Below are 13,245 nucleotides of genomic sequence, written 5' to 3'. Positions count from 1 at the left end.
TGCTCCACATCTGCCTAACATTCACTCCACTTATCTCAATCAATTTAGAGCTTTTCTACATCCTCCTCACCAACTGACAATCCAACATGGTTTAGTGCTGTCAGCAGGCTGGGAAATATTGCATTTGGTTCCCTCAACCAAATGTTGGATGTGTGTTAGGAATAATTGGGGCCCAATCCCCGATCCCTGTGATACACCATGAACCTTTGTCTCCAATAAAAGGGTCCTTTTATTTCGGGTTTCTGGTTCAATGGCTCCTTTTCTAGGGCTTGTACACTCTGACTTGCTTTTTTCCCTTATTTTCTCCCCCTGTCTTTTCTCTCTGTAACTTACTGACCTGTAGCTTGGACAGCATCAGCAGCAACGACAGCCCAAACATGCAGATTTTCAATGGACTCAGGGCATGGTCCTCGAGAGGTCTCAAGTGGAGTATAGTGTATGGACATTGAGCTGGGCCCAGTGCAGAAGAGAGTGTGTCCCTACTTACTTTTCCGGAGTAAGCACTGGACCTGGAATTGGCGACTGCTACATCAGCAGAGGCAACGTGTGTGAGGTAGGCCCAGTAGCAAAAGGTGATGCCAGAGGATCGGGGACTTCGTTTTGGTTGGGTGGTGCGTTGGTGCTGATGAAGTTGACGATGGAAGGGCATCATGGCAACATCGATGAGGTGGGCATAACAGTAAGAGACATGTCTCTGACATTGGAGGGTCTGGCAATTGGGCGACAAGGCGGTAATGGAAGAGTATTGGCCCAGCAGCAAAGATGGCACCTGAGGATCAGCAACTTCGATGTTGGTGCCCTCTGGTGTTAATGGTGATGAAGCTGATGTCCAATGATGGCGGATGCAGGTGTCACCGATAGTAAGGCGCTGACTCAGGACCCATGGACTTTCATTTCGCTGTACCTTTAATTTTTTTCAATATTTAGTGTTCAAATTATTTAAAATGGTGCCAGTATGATGCACAAATGTCTTGTATTTACTCTGTAAAATACACCTGAGAGTAAACTCAAAATCGACATCAAAATATACTATTCATTGTTTCCTGCCAGCTATGCCGTGCTAAGGCCATGTCCATATGTTAGCCCCAGTTCCATAAGATGTGATGCTGCACATTAGTTTTGGGACTTTACCGAAAAACTTTCCAAAAATTCAAATACATTAAATCCATTGCTTCACCATAATTAACTAACCAGCCAGCATCTCAAATATGATTTCCATTTCATAAATGTATGCTGACGTTGTCTATGTTCATTACTTTCAGACCTAATATTTTCCACCAAACCATGTATTTACTAATTTCATTCTCTTCTTTTTTTCACCTGACTTGGGTTTCCTAGTCGTTCTGGGAAGTTTTTTTTTGTTGTGTTGATGTTTTCTTCTGTGAAGACAGAATTGAAGTACTTGCTTCACAGTTCCGCCATTTCCCTGTTTTCCATTCTCCATTCTCTGCTTTCAGATTGTAATAAACTGTTATTTTTCGTTTACTTTCACAATGACATACTTTTGGAAGCTATTGAGTCGTATAACCTTTAGTAATACGTGTTTTCAGAATCCAGCAATTTCTGCCTTAGGCTGCTCATAGACTACCCTTCCACAATCATACAATCAGGGAAGGAGATATTCTTCATAATCAGAAATACAGCACGATATACATTATACCCATATTCCTACATGCAGCCTGTAGCCGGGAATGTTATGAGAATTCTGATGCTAGTCCATTTACTTCTTAACGGTTGTGAGGTGACCCACTGCTACATTTTTAAAAAGTCATTAAAGGTGATTTCTTTTCTGGGGAGATCCAAGATATTGACGACCCAGTAGGTTTGCCCTGCTCAGCTCTACAGCAGAACCCAGACAAAGTGGTGCATTCACATTCTCTTTCTTACCCATTGTGGTAAAAAATACTGACCCCCTGTATTGCTGTACGTTAGTTAAAGTGAGTAAAGAAAATGACTAAAGGCAAAGGACCACGTGGATCACAACTAGCAGGCAATGGCCTTAAGCCACGGATACACGCGCGGCCGTGGCGTCGGCCTCTGCGAACCAGCCAGGGGACTTAACATTAGAGCAGAGCTTGGTCATGGAGTAGGTAAAACTCTGAGAGAAGATTGATTCAGAGATGGAGGAGACCCAGACAGGCTGGAACCGATCTCGGCCAGTCTGCAGAAGCGTCTCAGACACATGTCATGGAGGATGAGCAGCGGACTGTATCCTCTGAAACTGCAGTAGAATCCTCAGCAGGTCGGGTCCAGGCCTTGGGATGGCGGGTACCGGGCGTGGAGGGAGCAGGTCGACTTTGAAAATCGAGGCCATCATAAGAATATCTGCCTGATCGGGCTGGCGGGATGGGAAGAAGAAGGCCAGCCCGTCCGTTTTTGGAGCAATGGCTTCGGTAGTTTTTTGAAGCTGGAATGCGAGACGGGCCGGGTGCAGTCCGAGCAGGCCCACCAGGTAACAGTGCACAAGCACGGGTGAGACCAGCACTCCCGCCCAGTCCTTGTGCAAATCCAGCACTATGGAGAGAAACAAATGGGTCTCCAGCACAGGGGAAGGATCCACCGGCTCTTATATCCAAAAGCTCACGAATTATGTTTTTTTTCCAGGACCTTTCTATTGCCATGGTCCACACGAGACAGACCTTTGATCGGGTAAAAAAGAGGCTGAGGGAATTCAATATTCAGTATACTGTAAGATACCCGACAATATTACGTTTCAACTACGGAAGGTCAGAGTTTAATTTTGACTCACTAGAAAATGCAAAGGACACTTCCTGGACACCTTAAGATAGATTGGCTGGCTCAAATAGTATGAACAATAATTTTCTCTTTGTTTCCTCTGTGGTTTGCCTCGTTTACCTGGTTTTGTTTTTTTTAATATGTGGGGGTCCCATTCATTTCTCTTTCTATTTTTTCTCCTTTCTTCCTCCCCTCTCATTAATCCTTTTATCTCTAATTTCCTTTTTGTTTCTCTTAGTACGGAATGGGGGGAGTGTTCAGGGGGAGGTGAAGGGGTGGTGATGGAGGGTTACATTTTTTTTTAACCAGGACTGCCTTGGATATGGATGGGAGGGGTTGAGTACCCCCTTCTAATTTTCTTGTTGTAAGAAACATGTAACTTTATAAAGTTTGTTTTGTCTGGGTTTTGGCGAGCAGCTTCAGCTAGTCGGAGCCAAGGGGGATTTGTGGGTAGTATGAGCGCTCCCTGTGGGGAAGGAGGGAGAATCTCCTCTTATTTGTGTTATATGTTGGTTCATTGTACAAGGAGTTGTTAGGAGTTTTGAGTTGGTAGTTTTTGCAGTTGTATTTTCAAGTTTATATGAACTGTTTACTACCTTCTCGCAGTGCGCAATAAAAGGGGACCTTCCTCACAGGGCGGTCACGGGCTGTGTCGGATGATTATGGCTAATCGCTCGTTTAAATGGTGTACCTGAAACATTAAACGGGAGTCATTCACTAATTGACACTTTCAGGCCTTAGAAAGGAAAGGGTCGATGTAGCCTAGGTGCCAGAAAAAAAGACATCTAATCGATAAGGGCCATTTAAAGTTACAGAAGAGAATGTTTGGCTGGGTGTTATTTTTATCCTTTAATTGTAAATGTAGAGGAGTAGCTATTCTCATTCAGAAGAACCTTCTATATCAGTTGTTTGTCCAAATTAAGGAAGAATGTCAGCTTTTTCTGATCCATAAATCTTTAATACATAGAGAGGAACGTGGGAGAGAGTCATAGAGTCATAGAGATGTAAAGCATGGAAACAGACCCTTCGGTCCAACCCATCCATGCCGACTAGATATCCCAACCCAATCTAGTGCCACCTGCCAGCACCCAGCCTATATCCCTGGAAACCCTTCTTATTCATATACCCATCCAAATGTCTCTTATATGTTGCAATTGTACCAAACTCCACCACTTCCTCTGGTAGCTCATTCCATACACGTACCACCCTTGAAAAGTTGCCTTTCAGGTCACTTTTATATCTTTCACTTCTCACCCTAAACCTATGCCCTCTAGTTCTGGAAATGACTTTGCCTATTTACTCTATCCATGCCCCTCATAATTTCGTGCAACTCTATAAGGTCTCCTCTCAGCCTCCGACGCTCCAGAGAAAACAGCCCCAGACGGTTCAGCCTCTCCCTATAGCTGAAATCCTCCAAACCTGGCAACATCCTTGTAAAACTTTTCTGAACCCTTTCAGGTTTCACAATATCTTTCCGATAGGAAGGATACAAGAATTATACGCATTACAGTGGTCTAAACAATGAACTGTACAGCTGCAACATGGCCTCCCAACTCCGTAATCAATTCTCTGAACAATAACAGAAAGCATACGAACCGCCTTATTCATTATCTTATCTCCCTGCGACTCCACTTTCAAGGAGCAATGAACCTGCACTCTAAGGTCTCTTTGTTCAGCAACACTCCCTAGGACATTTCCATTAAGTGTATAAGTTCAGCAAAAATTTGCTTTCCCAAAATACAGCACCTCGCATTTATCTGCATTCCACTCCATCTGCCACTTCTCAGCCAATTGGCTCAATTGGTCCAAATCCTGTTGTAATCTAAGGTGACCCTCTTCGCTGTCCACTACACCTGCAATTTTGGTGTCATCTGCAAACTTACTAACTGTGCCTCTTATGCTCGCATCCAAATCATTTATGTAAATGCCAAAAAGTAGTGGACCCAGCACAGATCCTTGTGGCACTCCACTGGTCACAGGCCTCCAGTCTGAAAAACAACCCTCCTCCACCACCCTCTCTCTTCTACGGTTGAGTCAGTTCTGTATTCAAATGGCGCGTTCCCCTGAGATCTAACCTTGCTAATGAGTCTCCCATGGGAAACCTTGTCCAACGCCTTACTGAAGTCCAAATAGATCACATCCACTGTTCTGCCCTCATCAATTCTCTATGTTACTTCTTCAAAAAACTCAATCAAGTTTGTGAGACATGATCTTCAACACACAAAGCCATGGTGGCTATCCCTAATCAGTCCTGCCGTTCCAAATACATGTACATGATATCCCTCAGGATCCCCTCCAACAAGTTGCCCACCACAGAGGTCAGGCTCACCGGTCTATAGTACTCTGGTTTGTCTTTACCGCCCTTCTGAAACAATGGCGCCACGTTTGCCAACCTCCAGTCTTCCAGCACCTCACGCGCGTCTAGTGATTATACAAATACCTCAGCAAGGGGCCCAGCAATCTCTTCTCTAGCTTCCCACATAGTTCTCGGGTGCACCTGATCAGGACCTGGGGGTTTATCCACCTTTACCCGTTTCAAGACATCCAACACTTCCTCCTCTGTAATCTGGACATTTTGCAAGATGTCACCATCTATTTCCCTACAGTCTATATCATCCATATCCTTTTCCACAGTAAAAACTGATGCAAAATATTAATTTAGTATCTCCCTCTTTTTCTGTGGCTCCACACAATGGCCGACTTGCTGATGTTTGAGGGGCCCTATTCTCTTCCTAGTTGCCTTTTTGTCCTTAATATATTTGTCAAAACCCTTTGCATTCTCCTTAATTATACTTGCAAAGCTATCTCATGTCCCCTTTTTGCCCTCCTGATTTCCCTCTTAAGTATGCTCCTACTTCCCTTGTACTCTTCTAATGATTCACTTGATCTATCCTGTCTATACCTGACATATGCTTCCTTATTTTTCTTAACCAAACCCTCAATTTCTTTAGTTATCCAGCATTCCATATACCTACTAGCCTTTCATTTCACCCTGACAGGAATATACTTTCTCTGGATTCTTGTTATCTCATTTCTGAAGGCTTCCCATTTTCCAGCCATCCCTTTTCCTGCGAAAATCTGCCTGCAATCAGTTTTCGAAAGTTCTTGCATAATACCGTCAAAATTGGCCTTTCTCCAATTTAGAACTTCAACTTTTAGATCAGGTCTATCCTTTTCCATCACTATTTTAAAATGAATAGAATTATGGTCGCTGGCCCCACATTTCTGCCCCACTGCCACCTCAGTCACCTGCTCTGCTATATTTCCCAAGAGTAGGTCAAGTTTTGCACCTTCTCTAGTAGGTATATCCACATAATGAATCTGAAAATTGTCTTGTACGCACTTAAGAAATTCCTCTCCATCTAAACCTTTAACATGTTGGAAGTCCCAGTCTATGTTTGGAAAGTTAAAAATCCTCTTCTATGCCTACCCTATTATTCTTACGGATAGCTGAGATATCCTTACAAGTTTGTTTCTCAATTTCCATCTGACTATTGGGGGGTGTATAATGCAATCCCCAAAAGGTGATCATCTCTTCCTTATTTCTCAGTTCCACAAAAATAACGTCCCTGGATATATTTCCGGGAATATCCTCTCTCAGCACAGCTGTAATGCGATCCCTTATCAAAAATGCCACTCCCTCTCCTCTCTTGCGTCCCTTTCTATCCTACCTGGAACATTAAGCTGCCAGTTCTGCACATCCCTGAGCCATGTTTCTGTAATTGCTATGATATCCCAGTCCCATGTTCCTAACCATGCCCTGGGTTCATCTGCCTTCCCTCTTAGGCACCTTGCATTGAATACATGCAGTTGAATTTATCATTCCTACATTGTCCCTGCCTGCCCTGACTGTTTCATTGACTTCTGTTCTCAACTGTACCAGTCTCAGATTGATCTCTGACCTCACTATCTCCGTGGGTACCCGCCCCCCTCACCTTACTAGTTTAAATCCCCCCGAACAGTTCTAGCAAATTTTCCTTTCAGTAATTACTCCCCTTCCAATTTAGGTGCAATCTGTCCTTCTCGTACAGGTCACTTCTACCCCAAAAGAGATTACAATGATCCAAAAATGTGAGTCCTTCTCCCATGCACCATCTCCTCAGCCATGCATTCATCTGCTCTATCCTCCTATTCCTGCCCTCACTAGCTCGTAGCGCTGGAGTAAACCAGATATTGGTACCCTTGAGGACTTATTTTTAAATTTCTGCCTAACGCTCTCTAATCTCACTTCAGAATCTCAACCTTTTCCCTTCCTATATCGTTGGTCCAATGTGGACAATGACCTATCGGTGAACCCTCTCCTCCGTGAGAATGTTTTGCAGACTCGCTGAAACATTCTTGATTCTGGCACCAGGGAAACAACACTCCATTCTGTTTTTCCTCTACTGGACACAGAAACGTCTCTCTGTACCTCGGACTACAGAATCCCCGAACACAAGTGATCTCTTGGAAGCCGATGTACCAATCGTTACATTTGAGCCAGTCACAATACCAGAAACTTGACTATTCGTTCTACGTTCCCCTGAGAATCCATCACCTCCTACATTTTCCAAAACAGCATACCTGTTTGCAATGGGTATATCCACCAAAGACTCCTGCCTACCTGGGTGCCTACCTCTCTTACCCTTCTTGGAGTTAACCCATCTATGTGACTGTATCTGAGACTTTCCCCCTTCCTATAACTGCCATCCATCATATACTGTTGCTGTTGCAAATTCCTCATCGCTTCTAACTGTCTATCCAACCGATCCATTTGACCTGGTAAGACTCGCATCCAACAACATTTATGGCAGATATAATCCATAGTAACCTTTAAACTCTCTTTAAACTCCCACATCTGACAAGAAGTACAGATCACTGCAAAGGCCAGTTTTGGTCCTTCACAATTTACAGACCAAGAAAATAACACCGTCTTATTCCTCTACAAAACACTGTACCAGTTTAAGTTAATAGCTATGGCTTTTATTTTAAGTTTAATCAAGAGACTTATCTCCAAAAGCATATGATCAAAAAATAACCCACTATACTCACTACTGCAGCTTTTCTATTGTACAGAATTAAAACAACGATGAACTGATCTGATTCTGTGTTGTGAACTTCGCCCAAACAGTTTCTCCAAGATTAGTCCTGAAATTCACTGTTTGTTAGTTTTTGCAGACGCACTCAGATGTCCAGCAATGCATGAATTCAAAAACAGCAAAGGCAGTAATTGTACAGGTTCTCTCTGTTTCTCTCTCTCTCTCTCTCTCTCCCCCCCGCCCCCCCCCCCCCCCCCCCCCCCCACCCCCGGAAACTGTCCTCACCATTTGCTTCTTTTGTCTGTTCTTCCGGCTTTTGAAACTGCTGTTGTTTTGACATTGTTTCTTTTTCCCCAAAGATCCAAAACAATGCAACAGCATATAAAACTAATTGCTGCTCCTGGAATTAGAGGAAATCACCTCCAGCATCTAAAATACCTCAAAAAAAAGGAGCAGCTCTTACAGGCACAAAGTTTTTCCGTCCTCCATATTGCCGCTGGTACACCCTTCAAATTAACGGATGCACTCTCCAGGTTGATGGCCCTTGGGGGGCATCATACAATTTTAGGGGGAGACTTTAACCAATATATAGATCCCAAGGTGGATAGGGTCTTACAGGTTCTCGACGATATGTCCATGCAATCTAGGCAGCTGGTGGATCTAAACAGGGACCTGGGCTTTGTGGATGTGTGGAGATTGTTCACCCTTAGGGTAGGGACTTCACCTTTTTAACCTAACCCACATAAGTGCCAAATTGGATTGACATGTTTTTGCCCTATTGGCCTTTTTAAATTCAGTGCTGTCTTGTAGAATTGGGAACATAGCCATTTCTGATCATGCGACAGTGTACATGGAGGTTTAGGATAGTGGAGATGGGACAGGCTCGCAGCAGTGGTGCATGGATACCTTCCTCCTGAAGAATAGCTAGTCATAGAGTCGTAGAGATGTACAGCATGGAACAGACCCTTCGGTCAAACCCATAAATGCCGACCAGATGTCCCAATCCAATCTAATCCCACTTGCCAGCACCCAGCACGTATCCCTCCAAACGCGTCCTATTCATATACCCATCCAAATGCCTCTTAAATGTTGTAATTGTACCAGCCGCCACCACATACTCTGGCACATCATTCCATATGCGTACCACCCTCTGCGTGAAACAGTTGACCCTTGGGTCTCGTTTATATCTTTCCACTCTCACCATAAACCTATGCCCTCTAGTTCTGGACTCCCCGACCTCAGGGAAAAGACTTTACCTATTTCTCCTCTCCATGCCCCTCATAATTTTGTAAACCTCGATAAGGTCACCCCTCAGGCTATGACGCTGCAGGGAAAACAGCTTGTTCAGTCTCTCCCTGTAGTTGAACTCCTCCAACCCTGGCAACATCCTTGTAAATCTTTTCTGAAACCTTTCAAGTTTCACAACATCTTTCCAATAGGAAGGAGACCAGAATTACACAACGTATCCAACAATGGCCGAACCAATGTCCTGTACAGCCGCAACATGACCTCCCAACTACTGTACTCAATACTCTGACCTATAAAGGAAAGCATACCAAACACCTTTCTCACTATCGTATCTACCTGCGACTCGACTTTCAAGGAGCTATGAACCTGCACTCCAAGGTATCTTTGTCCCGCAACACTCCCGAGCACCTTGCCATTAAGTGTATAAGTCCTGCTAAGATTTGCGTTCTTATTGAATATTTTTCATGGGATTTAAAAAATTTTGTACATCAATTTGGAGGGCCAGAAATCTGGCGGTGCTTTGGGAGACTGCCAATGCCTATGCAAGGGGTTTGATTATTTCTTACTCGGCGACTCGGAAGCGGTAGAAGGGAGAGCAGCAGTATTTTAACAGACCGTCTGTAACTAAGTTGCAGCAGATTACAATGCTCCGCGCTACTCCGAACGCTGCGCTCACCCAGACAGCAAAAGTAGCGATTTCATTTCCGAAAAGAGGGTATTCGATTATTGTGATAACCCGGGTAGATATCTGGCATACTTGGCCAGAAAGAAGAGTGTCCCCAGTCTATCACATCTATTAGTACGTGTGCTTTTAAATTCACCTGCAATCCCAGAAAGATTAATGCAGCATTCATGAAGTTCTTTTCAGGGCTCTTCCAGTCAGAGGGCAGTCAGGACAGATTGGCGACAAGGAAGCCCTTTTTTAGTACCCTGGACCTCCCAGGTGTAACTTCAGAGCAGGTGTCTCTTTCAAATGCCCCTCTGACATGCCAAGAAATGCAGGAGGCCGTGAGGCAGCTCCAGAGTGGAAAATCACCGGGCCCAGATGGATTTTAGAGTGAGAATTAAAGGGAGTTCGTAGACATGCTGACTGGGCCAATGTTGGATATGTACAATTCTTCATACAGTCTGGCCTGCCTCCCATCCTCTCCGAGAGAAGGAGATATTTGTTTTATTCTCCCGAGGATTGCACTTCATAAAGGCCTTTATCATTATTAAATGTGGACTAATATATTTTTGTGAAAATGCTGCCGTTGAAGCTAGAGAAGGTCTTGCCCTTCATTGTGAAATAGGACCAGATATGTTTTATTAGGGATCACAGGTCATCTAATAATAATAGAAGAGTGCTAATATGGTTCAGGTGTGCCAGCAAGGGTCGATTCCAGGCTTGGTAGTGGATGCAGAGAAAACATTTGACCAGGTGGAGTGGCCGTACCTCTATTATGTCCTGGAATGGTTTGGCCTTGGATATGCTTTTGCCGGGTGGGTGACAGTATTGAAAATGTGTTGATGGAAAAAGCGCAGCAGGTCAGGCAGCATCCAAGGAGCAGGAGAATCGACGTTTCGGGCATGAGCCCTTCTTTAGCCCTGAAGAAGGGCTCATGTCTGAAACGTCCATTCTCCTGCTTCTTGGATGCTGCCTGACCTGCTGCGCTTTTCCAGCAACACATTTTCAGCTCTGATCTCCAGCATCTGCAGTCCTCACTTTCTCCTCGGGTGACAGTATTATCTTGGCACTCATGGTATAATGTCTGACCATTTTAGCAATGGCAGAGTCAGCCGTCAAGGGTGCCCCCTTTCACCGTTACGATTTACAATGGTGATTGAGCCGTTGGCAGAGCCCATCCGGAGGGACCACAATATTATTGCCCTGGAGGTAGGACCAGGATGGCATAAGATCACACTTTATGCAGATGACGTTCTTCTCTTTCTAACTAACTCGATGATATCTGTGCCCCAAGTGATTAATGTATTTGGATCTTTCTTGGGGTATAAAAATAACTTTATAAAATCGGAGACCATGCCTGACTGGGTCTTATTCGAGTACCCGATCTTGGAGGTGGAATCCGATTCCCTTTCAGATGGTCAGAGCGAGGTTTCCTGTATTTAGGCATTTTTTATCACTCCAGCCTTCAATCAATTAGATAAAGCTATTTTCCTGCAGTTGCTCGAGAACATAAGGCAGGACCTTCAGCACTGGGAGGATCATTCTATATCTCCAGTCAAAATGAATGTGTTCCTCCGTTTATTATATTCCAAGCAAATGCACCTTTTGATACTGCCCAGGCAGCCTATACGGAGCTTTACAGTCGGCTTGAATGTTTTATTTGTGATCACAGGTGGCCTGATATGGAGCTCACCCAATTGCAGTTTCCGCGGGAGCTGAGGGATGTGGATTTTACACACTTTACCAAATACCAATTGAGTTCCCTCCTAGCCTATTTGCCTGATTTGATTTGCCAAGACCCGCGGTCAATGTGGTTGGACATCAATGCCTCCCAGGCAAAATGCCCCCTCATTAATCTGTTGTTCACGGACAAGCTGCGGGCTGTTATGGATCATTGCAGAAATCCAACTGTCCTTAACACAGTTAAAGCATGGAGAATGATGCAACAAAGTGAGGGCAATTTACAAAAAAAAAACACTTTCCCTTTTACTCCCATTGTAGGATTGATGGATTCTGGCTTTTGGCTCTGGGAGTCCAGAACTCTTTTTTGTTTGGGAGACTTAATTGACGGGGTGGGCATGACGTCTTTCGAGCAGCTGAGCCATAAATATGCGCTATCTATGAGATTAGGGATTTTATACAGAAAAATACTACATTAATGGTTAGTCCCCATAATTCGAATATGGAGGTGAAAGTGCTTCAGTCCACGGGAACTCTCTCGGTCAGCACTCTCTAGCATTTAATAGGTGGTAGTGTCTCAATGGTCATCGAGCAGCTGTGTGGAATTTGCGTTCTGCAATTGGGGGTGGAATCTTCAACAGAGGAGTGGGCAGATATTTGGAAGAATGTCTGGAAGATTTCAATTTGCAATGGGACGCAAGCTATGCAACTGAATGGACTCCACATGGTTTATTTGGCATCGGAGTGGCTTGCCAAATTTAAGAAAAGAGCGTCCCCAGCATGCCCAAATGTAAAACAGATGTGGGTTTGCATACTCATTGTTTATGGTCATGCCACTAACCTCGTAGCTATTAGGGCCCGATAGCAAGTGTTTTGGAAGGGGTCTTGGGAACCAATGTCAAGCTAGATCTGATATCCCGCCTCTTGGGTTTGCAGATCACCCATCTTTGGGAAGAAATTCTTTAGTATTCTTTCATTTTGTGCTAGAAAGAACATTCTGATGGGATGGGTGTCGGCCATCCCCAGGAATCTCGGGCTTGTGTAGGTTAGTTATGAAGCACATCCCCCTGGTCTTCCTTTCAATTATCATGCACCAGAAAATTGAACATTTTCATCGGACGTAGCAGTCCTTTTAGAACCATGTAGGCGCAGACATTTTGGCTATTTTGGTCAGGCCTTTGTGTAACCGTAAGCATTGTGTCTGGTGTCCTAGATGCCCCATGGGAGGAAGAATTCTGAACAAACACGGCTTCACAATGCCAGCTCTCGATACACTAAGGAGCCAATTGGGACCCACAGCCGGAACATACAGGAGAGCTTAAGCCATATATCTTGCAATTGTTTCTGAGGTTGATAATGATGTCCATGGGAATTCAGGGATATGAGCACCAACTGCTAGGTTAAGGTATAGAAGGATGGATATTCATGTTATAATTAGATGATTACTTTACTTAAATATCGGATCAACGGATTCGATATTTAAGCAAAATAGGGCTAGCTGGAGATATCAGACTTTGGGGACGGCAGCCAATAACAAGAATAATAACATAAAATAAATATGCTGAGAGATAAGCCCAAATGGTCAATTATATCAGATGCCCAATCCACCACACAGAATCAGACACGATAATACAGAGGAGACATCCGTTTAGCATGGAACACAGTGCAGACCAGGTTAGAGTACTGCTCAATACAACCCAGTACTCTGTACAGACAGTGCGGACCACAACAGTCCGTCGGGAGCTGTGCAGTGTATAACAGTGAATTGCTCTAAAGCTGCAGCACTTACCCTCGCAGCATGTACAGCTGCATACACCCCAGAGTGCATTGATCTGTAAACCAGGAGCAGTTACCCTCCCAGCATGTAGGACTTTGTGCATCACCCCAGTGCATTGA

Source organism: Hemiscyllium ocellatum, chromosome 38 (genome assembly GCF_020745735.1).
Source record: "Hemiscyllium ocellatum isolate sHemOce1 chromosome 38, sHemOce1.pat.X.cur, whole genome shotgun sequence".
Classification (NCBI taxonomy): domain Eukaryota; kingdom Metazoa; phylum Chordata; class Chondrichthyes; order Orectolobiformes; family Hemiscylliidae; genus Hemiscyllium; species Hemiscyllium ocellatum.
Note: the sequence above shows the minus strand (reverse complement) of the source record.